At 36.0% G+C, this 11686-nt stretch overlaps 1 protein-coding gene across 1 annotated transcript in view; it reads left to right on the forward strand.

Annotated features, from left to right (window-relative positions):
• Positions 1-3071: 3071 nt before the first annotated feature.
• LOC137629084 (uncharacterized) overlaps positions 3072-11686 on the forward strand; it is a 293593-nt gene continuing 284978 nt past the window's right edge. Inside the window, exon 1 of the mRNA XM_068360354.1 lies at positions 3072-3135. The gene's annotated coding sequence lies outside the window, so the exon portion shown is untranslated. The remainder of the gene's footprint in view (positions 3136-11686) is intronic.

An 11686-nucleotide genomic window follows, 5' to 3' on the forward strand; every position in this document is an offset into this window, starting at 1 on the left:
TGGTCAGCATTCGATGAACCAATCAGTGAGTAATAGACATACTGGTCCGTATTCGATAAACCAATCAATGAGTAATAGACATACTGGTCAGCATTCGACGAACCAATCAATGAGTAATAGACATACTGGGCCGTATTCAATAAACCAATCAATGAGTAATAGACATACTAGTCAGCATTCGACGAACCAATCAATGAGTAATAGACTTACTGGTCCGTATTCGATAAACCAATCAATGAGTAATAGACATACTGGTCCACATTCGATAAACCAATCATTGAGTAATAGACATACTGGTCCGTATTCGATAAACCAATCATTGAGTAATAGACATACTGGTCAGCATTCGATAAACCATCATTGAGTAATAGACATAATGGTCCGTATTCCATAAACCAATCATTGAGTAATAGACATACTGGTCAGCATTCGATAAACCATCATTGAGTAATAGACATAATGGTCCGTATTCCATAAACCAATCATTGAGTAATAGACATACTGGTCCGTATTCAATAAACCAATCATTGAGTAATAGACATACTGGTCAGCATTCGATAAACCAATCATTGAGTAATAGACATACTGGTCCGTATTCGATAAACCAATCATTGAGTAATAGACATACTGGTCCACATTCAATAAACCAATCAATGAGTAATAGACATACTGGTCAGCATTCGATGAACCAATCAATGAGTAATAGACTTACTGGTCCGTATTCGATAAACCAATCAATGAGTAATAGACATACTGGTCCACATTCGATAAACCAATCATTGAGTAATAGACATACTGGTCCGTATTCGATTAACCAATCATTGAGTAATAGACATACTGGTCCACATTCTATAAACCATTCAATTAGTAATAGACATACTGGTCTGTATTCGATAAACCACTCAATGAGTAATATACATACTGTTCCGCATTCAGTGAACCAATCAATGAGTAAGACACACTGGTTCACATTTGATAAACCAATCAATTAGTAATAGACATACTGGTCCGCATATGATAAACCAATCAATGAGTAATAGACATACTGGTCCACATTCATTAAACCAATGAATGAGTAATAGACACATTGGTCCACATTCCATAAACCAATATATGAGAAACATGGGATGAGTAATAAACATACTTGTCTGTATTTGATAAACCAATCAGTGAGTAATAGACATACTGGTCCGCATTCAAAAAAACAGTCAATGAGTAATAGACATACTGGTCCGCATTCGATAAACCAATCAATGAGTAATAGACATACTGGTCCGTATTCGATAAACCAATCAATGAGTAATAGACATACTGGTCCACATTCATTAAACCAATTAATGAGTAATAGACACCTTGGTCCACATTCCATAAACCAATATATGAGAAACATGGGATGAGTAATAAACATACTTGTCTCTATTTGATAAACCAATCAGTGAGTAATAGACATACTGGTCCGCATTCAAAAAACCAGTCAATGAGTAATAGACATACTGGTCCGCATTCGATAAACCAATCAATGAGTAATAGACATACTGGTCCGTATTCGATAAACCAATCAATGAGTAATAGACATCGGTAAACCAATCAATGAGTAATAGACTTACTGGTCAGCATTCGATGAACCAATCAATGAGTAATAGACATACTGGTCCGTATTCGATAAACCAGTCAATGAGTAATAGACATACTGGTCAGCATTCGATGAACCAATCAGTGAGTAATAGACATACTGGTCCGTATTTGATAAACCAATCAATGAGTAATAGACATACTGGTCAGCATTCGATGAACCAATCAATGAGTAATAGACATACTGGGCCGTATTCGAATAACCAATCAATGAGTAATAGACATACTAGTCAGCATTCGATGAACCAATCAATGAGTAATAGACTTACTGGTCCGTATTCGATAAACCAATCAATGAGTAATAGACATACTGGTCCTCATTCGATAAACCAATCATTGAGTAATAGACATACTGGTCCGTATTCGATAAACCAATCATTGAGTAATAGACATACTGGTCAGCATTCGATAAACCATCATTGAGTAATAGACATAATGGTCTGTATTCGATAAACCAATCATTGAGTAATAGACATACTGGTCAGCATTCGATAAACCATCATTGAGTAATAGACATACTGGTCCGTATTCGATAAACCAATCATTGAGTAATAGACATACTGGTCCGTACTCGATAAACCAATCATTGAGTAATAGACATACTGGTCAGCATTCGATAAACCAATCATTGAGTAATAGACATACTGGTCCGTATTCGATAAACCAATCATTGAGTAATAGACATACTGGTCAGCATTCGATAAACCAATCATTGAGTAATAGACATACTGGTCCGTATTCGATAAACCAATCATTGAGTAATAGACATACTGGTCAGCATTCGATAAACCATCATTGAGTAATAGACATACTGGTCAGCATTCGATGAACCAATCAATGAGTAATAGACTTACTGGTCCGTATTCGATAAACCAATCAATGAGTAATAGACATACTGGTCCACATTCGATAAACCAATCATTGAGTAATAGACATACTGGTCCTTATTCGATAAACCAATCATTGAGTAATAGACATACTGGTCCACATTCTATAAACCAATCAATGAGTAATAGACATACTGGTCGGTATTTGATAAACCAATCAATGAGTAAGACCTACTGGTACGCATTCAATAAACTAATTAATTAGTAATAGACATACAGGTACTCATTCGATAAACCAATCAATGAGTAATAGTCATATTGGTCTGCATTTGATAAACCAATACATAAGAAACACGAGGTGAGTAATAACCAAACTAATCCCCATTCGATAAACCAAACAATAAGAAACAGGACTAATATTAATCAAATTGTTTAAGGACATACGGTTGGTTTAGTGGGGATCATAATGGTGTGTGTATGTATGTATGTTTGTAACAATCATACAACTGATTTTTTGTCCGGCCCTGAGGTTAGAAGGTGGTTATAAGCATCCACACCAGTTGTAGTCATTGCTTTCACCGCTGGGAAGCCATAAAGCATTGCTCAAGTTATTTTGTGGTTGTTATGGGGAATTTCTTTAAATTTCCATTTCCTGTCGTAAAGATGCTTATTATTGGTAAGGAATGCTTTTGTTGTTGGTAGTGTTTACTTTATGCATTGTTTTGTGCATTTTAGACCCTTAGGCCTATTGTGAATAGATTCATTTTTACGCGTTACCACATCAAATCTGTGGCCACTTATTTCTTGTAGATTTTAGATTGTATAATTTACTTAATTTTCTACAATTATAATTTAATTTATTTCTGTGCTATCCAACATCAAATTCTATTAGATTTTGTCAATCTTGAACTCAATTTCTACATTTTAGGCCTAATTTATTAGTCTTTTATACTTCAAACAATTAATACACTTTTAGCCTATTTTACAATAACTTTTTACTTCAAAAACGTTATTTATCTTTTTTCCAACATTTAAGATAGAAAAATTATTTCCTTTTTAGCATAGAGAAAGGAAACTCCTTTAAGGTTTCAAACAGGAAATTATAATCTGAAAGTAGGAAAACTTAGTTTCGTGGGAGAACCTTCTCTTTCACGTCTTGGAATTTGTTCGTTGAAGTTTTCCTTTTTAAATTCGTTTAGTTTTGAAGTTTGAATCATGTTGAACTATAAGAATTTATTATGTATCTGGTTTTTCTTTCGGGAATAGGCCTAGTGCCTTTACTGCACTTCAGGTGGTGCACCGTTGGCATTACCAAAAGGTATTTGCTGCGTTCTTCTAGACCTAATGGCACCCACTTTTTAGCCTTGAAGCTTGTTTACACGGTCGAACGGTTCGTCGAACCCGTTAGACGAACTTGCTTGTCAAATTGTTCGAAAAGGTGGAGTCAGTCACAAATGCATAAGGTTTGTGGACAGTGAAGCCACGCCCACTAAAGTTAGGCGAGAACAGACTTTCTACGAACCGTTCGACGAATGAGTTCGACAACCAAATACCCTGAACATACGTTCAAACGCTTGTGTGTCGAACCGCGTTCGACGAACTGTTCGACCGTGTAAAGTTGTAAACCCACCTTTACTGAGGCTTTCTTCTCTGTCAGTGCTTAAACATACAGCTTCCATAGATCCGTTTTTTATAGTCATAGTTGAAGTTTAAAGGTTTAAAAGACGCTCATGAATGACAGAGGCAAGGGACAGTGACATTGCCCTATCAAGCAGGACAATGCCCTAGAGACTGACCATATTACGTATGATCAGTGCCCAAGCCTCCTCTCCACCCAAGCTAGGACCAAGGAGAGCCAAGCAGTGGCTGCTGATGACTCAGCAGATATAATTATAGGCTCCCCCAAACCCCCAATCCTTAGCTCACAAGGATGGTGAGGTTGCAGTGACCAAAGGAACTAACGAGTCTGAGCGGGATTCGAACCCCAGTCTGGCAATCACCAGGCAAAGACGCTACCTCCAGGCCACCATAAGCTGTAATGGATGGATAAAGAGTTGAGTGATGTTTTAATGAAATTGATTAACATTTAACGTTGTTGATATTTATATAATTACCTCTATCAACGAAGTTGGAGAGATATGTTTTGGCCCGTGTTTGTCTCTTTGTTTGTGAACAACTTCCTGGTTACAATTTTACTCAGGGTAGTGAAACTTTCAGGGATTAATTTTTATGTTGAGACGTGGATGTAATTCAATTTTGAAAGTCCAAGGGCAAAGGTCAAGGTTGAGCAAAAGGTCGACCGAATTAACCCTTAGACAAGCTGGTTTCAAAAAATAAGCTGCCGTGGCGGAGGTATGCTCTGTAACGAGTTCCCCTCAATAAAGTTATGTCGTTTTCGTGGAAATTCTCGTTCGTTAGAATGGCAAACTCAACTCTGATTAACCCCCCCCCCCAAATAAAGACTGAAATACTCTAGGCCTATTGTAGATTTTAGTTTTGTTCATTTTTATGAAGTTACAAAAGACAAATACTCCAGGCCTCTTATGGATTTTAGTTTTGCACATTTTTTATGAAGTTAGCCACAAAGCTATCTACTTACAGATCAAATTCCTCTGATTGAAATTTTATTTCGTCAAGTTAAGGAAAGGACAAAGATAGCCGTTGAAAATACTAAAGGATAAATATTGTGAAGTATGTAAAATTTACAGCCACCCGTTGAGATACTACCATTAGAGAGTTATGGGGTCTTTTGACTGGCCAGATAGTACTACATTGGATCCTTCTCTGTGGTTACGGTTCTTTCATTTTGCCTACACATAAACCGAATAGTCTGACCTATTCTTTACAGATTCTTCTCTGTTCTCATACACTTGACAACACTGAGATTGACAAACAATACTTCTTCACCCAAGGGGTTAACTACTGCACTGATTGTTCAGTGGCTACTTTCCTCTTGGTAAGGGTAGAAGAGACTCTTTAGCTATGGTAAGCAGCTCTTCTAGGAGAAGGACACTTCAAAATCAAACCATTGTTCTCTAGTCTTGGGTAGTGTCATAGCTTCTGTACTATGGTCTTCCACTGTCTTGGGTTAGAGTTCTCTTGCTTGAGGGTACACTCGGGCACACTGTTCTATCTAAATTCTCTTCCCTTTGTTTTGTTAAAATATTTATAGTTTATTTAGGAAATATTAATTTTAATGTTGCTACTGCTCTTGAAATATTTTATTTTTCCCTTGTTTCCTTTCCTCACTGGGCTATTTTCCCTGTTGGGGCACCTGGGCTTATAGCATCCTGCTTTTCCAACTAGGGTTGTAGCTTAGCAATTAATGATAATGATAATAATAATAATAATAATAGCCTTACCAAGAGGTTTTTAAAGTACCTTCTTCGACCCCTAGTCTCACCCTCTTTTTACCCCTCTTCTATATCTCTATTTCCGTGTTCTATTTTAATTTTTTTTTGCCTAACGCGACCCTGGGATTTCCCCCCAATCGTTTCACAGCGCTGAATGGTCACCCAGGTCCCATCGCCAGGCCATTCAGTCCAAATTCAGGGGTTTTGGTGGCCGATGTGGTAACGTCCTTGACTGGTAGAACGCCAGACTGGGGTTCGAGTCCAGTTCAAACTCGTCTGTTTCTTTGGTCGCTGCAACCCCATCATCCTTGTGAGCTAAGGATGGGGGTTTGGGGGAGCCTATAGCCCTATCTGCTGAGTCACCAGCAGCCATTGCCTGGCTCTCCCTTGTCCTAGCTTTGTTTGGGGCTTAAGCGCTGATCAAATGTAATATGGTCAGTATCTAGGGCATTGTCCTGCTCGATTAAGCGGTCTGTAAACCCTTGAATAGGCCTACAAATGAAAGTGCAAATCATTGCAGTGCTGTAGCATTACCAATGGATTCTTAAAGAACTGGATTAAGGCATCAAGAAAACTAAATTTTTTCAGATTGCAAATATTTATATAGAAGACCCATATCTAAAAGGCTTAGCGTCAAACGTAGGCCTATTATTCAGAGAAACTCATTTTTATACAGTTTATTTTATCGAAACCAGTCGTTCAAGTGAAATATTTTATTATAATATGGTTACTGTTCTTAAAATGTTTAAATTGTTCATACTTTTCTTGTAAATTGTTGATTTATTTAATTTCCTCACTGATCTATTTTCTCTGTTGCAGCCGTCGTTGGAAAGCATCCTGCTTTTTTAACGAGGTTTTAGCTTAACAAGTAATAATAATAATAATTTTCTAAAGACTGGGATCGAAATATTTTTCTAATAACTACTTTGACATAAATGTTGCAACACAAAACCGTGGGGAAGTCATCTAACGTAAATGCTGCAACACAAAACCGCCGTTAAGTCATCGATATAGATCATGACTCGCGTCTTGTACTTCGTAGAGGCATTAGTGCAACGTCCACGTGATTCTAGAAAGGAGGTGTGTAATTTTATTTTTCTCGAAGCGTTTTACACGTTATAGATATGTTATATGAGCAAAGATCTGGCAGTAATTTCAGTGTTCTGGAAGCGTTTTAAACGTTATAGATGTATGAGCAAAGATCTGGCAGTAATTTCAGTCTTCTGGAAGCGTTTTATACGTTATACATGTTGTATGAGCAAAGATCTGGCAGTAACTTCAGTCTTCGGAAGCGTTTTAATCGTTATGAAAGCGGTCTGAGCAAATATCTAGTAATTTTAGTCTTTGAAGCGTTTTAAAAGTTACAGATGTTTAATGAGCAAAGATCTGGCAGTAATTTTAGTGTTCTGGAAGCGTTTTAAGCGTTATGGAGGAGGCCTGAACAAATATCTGGTAATTTTAGTCTTTGAAGCGTTTTAAACGTTATAGATGTTGTATGAGCAAACATCTGGTCGTAATTTTAGTCTTTTGGAAACGGACATTAAACTGTATCGAGATCGCGTCATTGTAGAAGTAATGAGTTTCAGCGGACATTTCACTCGATGGATCGACGCCGCTGCCAGATGTTCGCTGGTCAACTGTACGCTAACCACATTGTGACAGCTTCATCTCGATTTTGTTTTTTGTTAGGTGACCGGTTTGTGGTTTTTTGTTTTCATTTTCTTTCTCGTCTACTTTTTTGTTTGTTAGTTTGTGTTTAGATTGATTTCATATATTGATTTTGTTTGCTTCGAAAGGAAGTGGTTGGACATTGATCGTGTAAATTCTTAAGAGCAAATATTTGTGTATTCTGTTTCGGTTGTAATTTAGTCAATATATTTTTGCGGAATTCTAGACCATTTTTAAGGCACTTAAAATAATTCAGTATATTCTTCTAATATATATATATATATATATATATATATATATATATATATATATATATATATATATATATAAATGTATATATATATATATATATATATATATATATATAAATGTATATATATATATATATATATATATATATATATATATATATATATATATATATATATATATATGTATAACTGGCATTGAAAGACCATATGCAGATGCGATTGGAAGGTCATGTCTGAGGCCTTTGTCTTACCGTGGACAAGCTAGTTTTATTATTATTATTATTATTATTATTATTGTTATTATATGTGTGTATATATTATATATATATATATATATATTTATATATATGTATATAAGTATATATATATGTATGTATATATGTATATATATATTTATTTATTTATATATGTGTGTTTATATAATATATGTTTGTATTTAATAATATATTTTCAAGCAAATGAAGTTTAAACTTACATGACAATAATAAAAATCATGACAGTCATTCATAGTTTCTTCATGAATAAGAAGAATGTTCAAAGCCGAAGACATTTTCACCCAGTCACAACGCAATCTTGTGTCAGGAGTACAATTAATGTGAGGAAGCGAAGGAATGTCGTTACTCTCGGTACGTTTCTACTTTGTTGGTCAATGGTCAGGTGAACATTTGTGCTTGCTTTATGGGAAATTCTGTTCTGAGATCTTTTATGAATCGGCATTTTTTTATTTCCATATAGGCTCTCTCTCTCTCTCTCTCTCTCTCTCTCTCTCTCTCTCTCTCTCTCTCTCTCTCTCTCTCTATATATATATATATATATATTTGTTTGTTTATATATATTATATATATGTATATATATATATATATATATATATATATAGAGAGAGAGAGAGAGAGAGAGAGAGAGAGAGAGAGAGAGAGAGAGAGAGAGAGAGAGTATATGTACAATATGTTGTTGTTATTATTATTGTTATTATTACTACTACTACTACTACTACTACTACTACTACTACTACTACTACTACTTGCTAAGCTACAACCCTTGTTGGAAAAGCAGGATGCTACAAGCCCAAGGGCTCCAACAATGAAAATATCCCAGTAGGGAAAGGATATAAACTACAAGAGAAGTTTAAGAACAATAACAACATTGTAATAAATATTTCATATATAAACTATAAAAACCATATGATAACAAGGGGAAGCGAAATAAGATAAAATAGTGTGCTAGAGTGTACCTTTAAGCAAGAGAACTCTAACTCAAGACAATGGAAGACCATGGTACAGAGGCTAAGGTGCTACCCAAGACTAGAGAACAATGTTTTGATTTTGGAGTGTCCTCCTAGAAGAGCTGCTTACCATAGCTAAAGTCTCTCTTCTTTACCAAGAGGAAAGTAGCCACTGAACAATTTCAGCGAAGTAGTTAATTCCTTGAGTGAAGAAGAATTGTTTGGTAATCTCAGTGTTGTCAGGTGTATGAGGACAGAGGAGATTGTGGAAAGAATAGGCCAGACTATTCGGCGTATAAGTAGGTAAAGGGAAAATGAGCTGCAAACAGAGAGAGAGGGATCTATTGTACTCTCCTGCCAGGCAAAGGACCCAATAAGTCTAGTGGTAGAGAAGTATACTCCAAAATCAAACCATTGTTCTCTAATCTCGGGTATTGTCATAGCCTCTGTACTATGGTCTTCCACTGTCTTGAGATATAGTTCTCTTGCTTGAGGGTACACTCGGGCACACTAGTCTATTTTATTTCTCTTCCCATTGTGTTGTTAAGTTTATATAGAAAATATTTATTTCAATATTACTGTTCTTAAAATATTGTATTTTTCTTTGTTTCCTTTCCTTACTGGGCTATTTTCCCTGTCTGGGTCTATGGGCTTAAAGTAGCCTGCTTTTAAAATTAGGGTTTTAGCTTAGCAAATGGTAATAATAATAATAATAATAATAATAATAATAATAACAACTCTAGTGGTCGTATCTCAACGTGTGGCTGGCGCTATACCGGAAATAAAAATAACATACGCATATCGGAAAAGAATCGGTTGCAAACCTCCTATTCTAATAGCGGAAAGCAAGAAGATTCCCTCGAAAGCTTAGGAAAGAAGCAGGTCGGTCTAGAGCTTGCACATGCACGCACGAACTGTGACCGAAATCACAGGAAGAAATGAGCACCGTGGAAGAATCTTTAGCTTCGTCATGCACATTTACATGAATCTTGCAGTCGGTCAGGAAGGCCTCTCCATGTATTTTTTATGCAAGTAGGTCGTGGATTGACGGTAGCGAAGTTACGAACGATATAATTGAAGGAAGACGCGAGGAAGAGAAAGTGCTGACGTAGAGTGTTTTGGTTGGAGCCTTACGCAACGCTGCCGACCGCCATGTAACCACTCCCAGACATTACGCGGTTAGGAGCTCCTATTAGCCTTTCCTCGACATTTTAGATTGATAGGTTTTGGACATACATACATATGTACACACTTACTATTGAACTTGCAATATATAATGCACCCCTCATATGTTTACTTGATATTATGTTCATCTTTAATCTCTGGCACCGTCGTTCAATCAGTTCGCTATGCATGTTGCATAAGATTTCTCATAATTCTGACCATTCTTTACATTCAGATCTTCCCGGACAGTTCCATCCTGTTCGTAATACTAGGCATGCAGTTAATTTCTAATAGTCAGGCCTTCTCCATCATGAGGCTGAATACTGCACTGTATTCTAGAAGTTTTATTCCAGCTGTGACCAAGTTGTTGAGGAATGATCTTCCTTAATCGGGTAGTTGAATCGGTAGAACTTAAAAAATTCTAACTTGCAACAAATTTTCTTGTGTTGAACAGGCTGACATAAGTCTTTTCATAGTTTATATAAAGATATGTTTTGATATTGTAACTGTTCCAAAAATATTTTATTTTAATTGTTCATTACTTTTCATATAGTTTATTTATTTACATATTTCCTTAACGTATTGGGTTATTTTTTTTCCTGTTGGAGGCCTTGTGTTTGTAGAGTCCTGCTTTTCCAGCTAGGGTTGTAGCTTAGCTAATAATAATAATAATAATAATAATAATAATAATAATAATTGATAATATTGATAATAATAAACGTGATACATATAAAGATTTGTAAGTTTCACTATTTTCAGCTGTTATTTTTGCATAAGACTGCTATATATTCTAGCTGCAGCCCGCTACAGTCGACTTACCAATTTAACGGACGGAAAAATCTACTTCAGTACAACAGGGTTGTCATGGCCTGATTGGTAACGTCTCTGACTGGTGTTTGCCAGTCGGGGGTTCGAGTCCAGCTTAGTCTCATTAATGCCTTCAGTGTCTGCAACCTTACCATCCTTGTAAGCTAAGGTTGGGGGTTTTGGGTGAGCCTATAGGTCTATCTGCTGAGTCATCAGCAGCCACTGCCTGGCCCTCCCTGGTCCTAGCTTGGGTGGAGAGGGGGCTCTTGGGCGCTGATCATATAATATATTGTCAGTCTGTAAGGCATTGTCCTGCTTGCTAGGACAATGTCACTATATCACTGTCCCTTGCTTCTGCCCTTCATGAGTGGCCTTTAAACCTTTAAACAGGTTTTGGCGAAACCTGCCCAAGAATTCGAATCTCAGTGACTTTTATGTAATAATTTATTATGATTTCTATATTATTTTGAGTAGAATTTTCTCATGTAACCGTATTTTTTTTTTTTTTCACTTTTCATACATCATACCTAGTAATTTTTCCTTAATGAAAGTTACGGTATTGGATTTAAGGCGTATTTTTTGTTATTCTGAGACTAATAAAAAATTGAGTACGCTGTATTATTATTATTATTATTATTATTATTATTATTATTATTATTATTAGCCAAGTTACAACCCTAGTTGGAAAAGCAAAATGCTTTAAGCCCAAAGGCTTCAAAAGGGAAAAATAGGCTAGTGAGGAAAGGAAATAAAGAAATAAAC

The sequence above is a fragment of the Palaemon carinicauda genome, chromosome 2 (assembly GCF_036898095.1).
Source record: "Palaemon carinicauda isolate YSFRI2023 chromosome 2, ASM3689809v2, whole genome shotgun sequence".
NCBI lineage: Eukaryota > Metazoa > Arthropoda > Malacostraca > Decapoda > Palaemonidae > Palaemon > Palaemon carinicauda.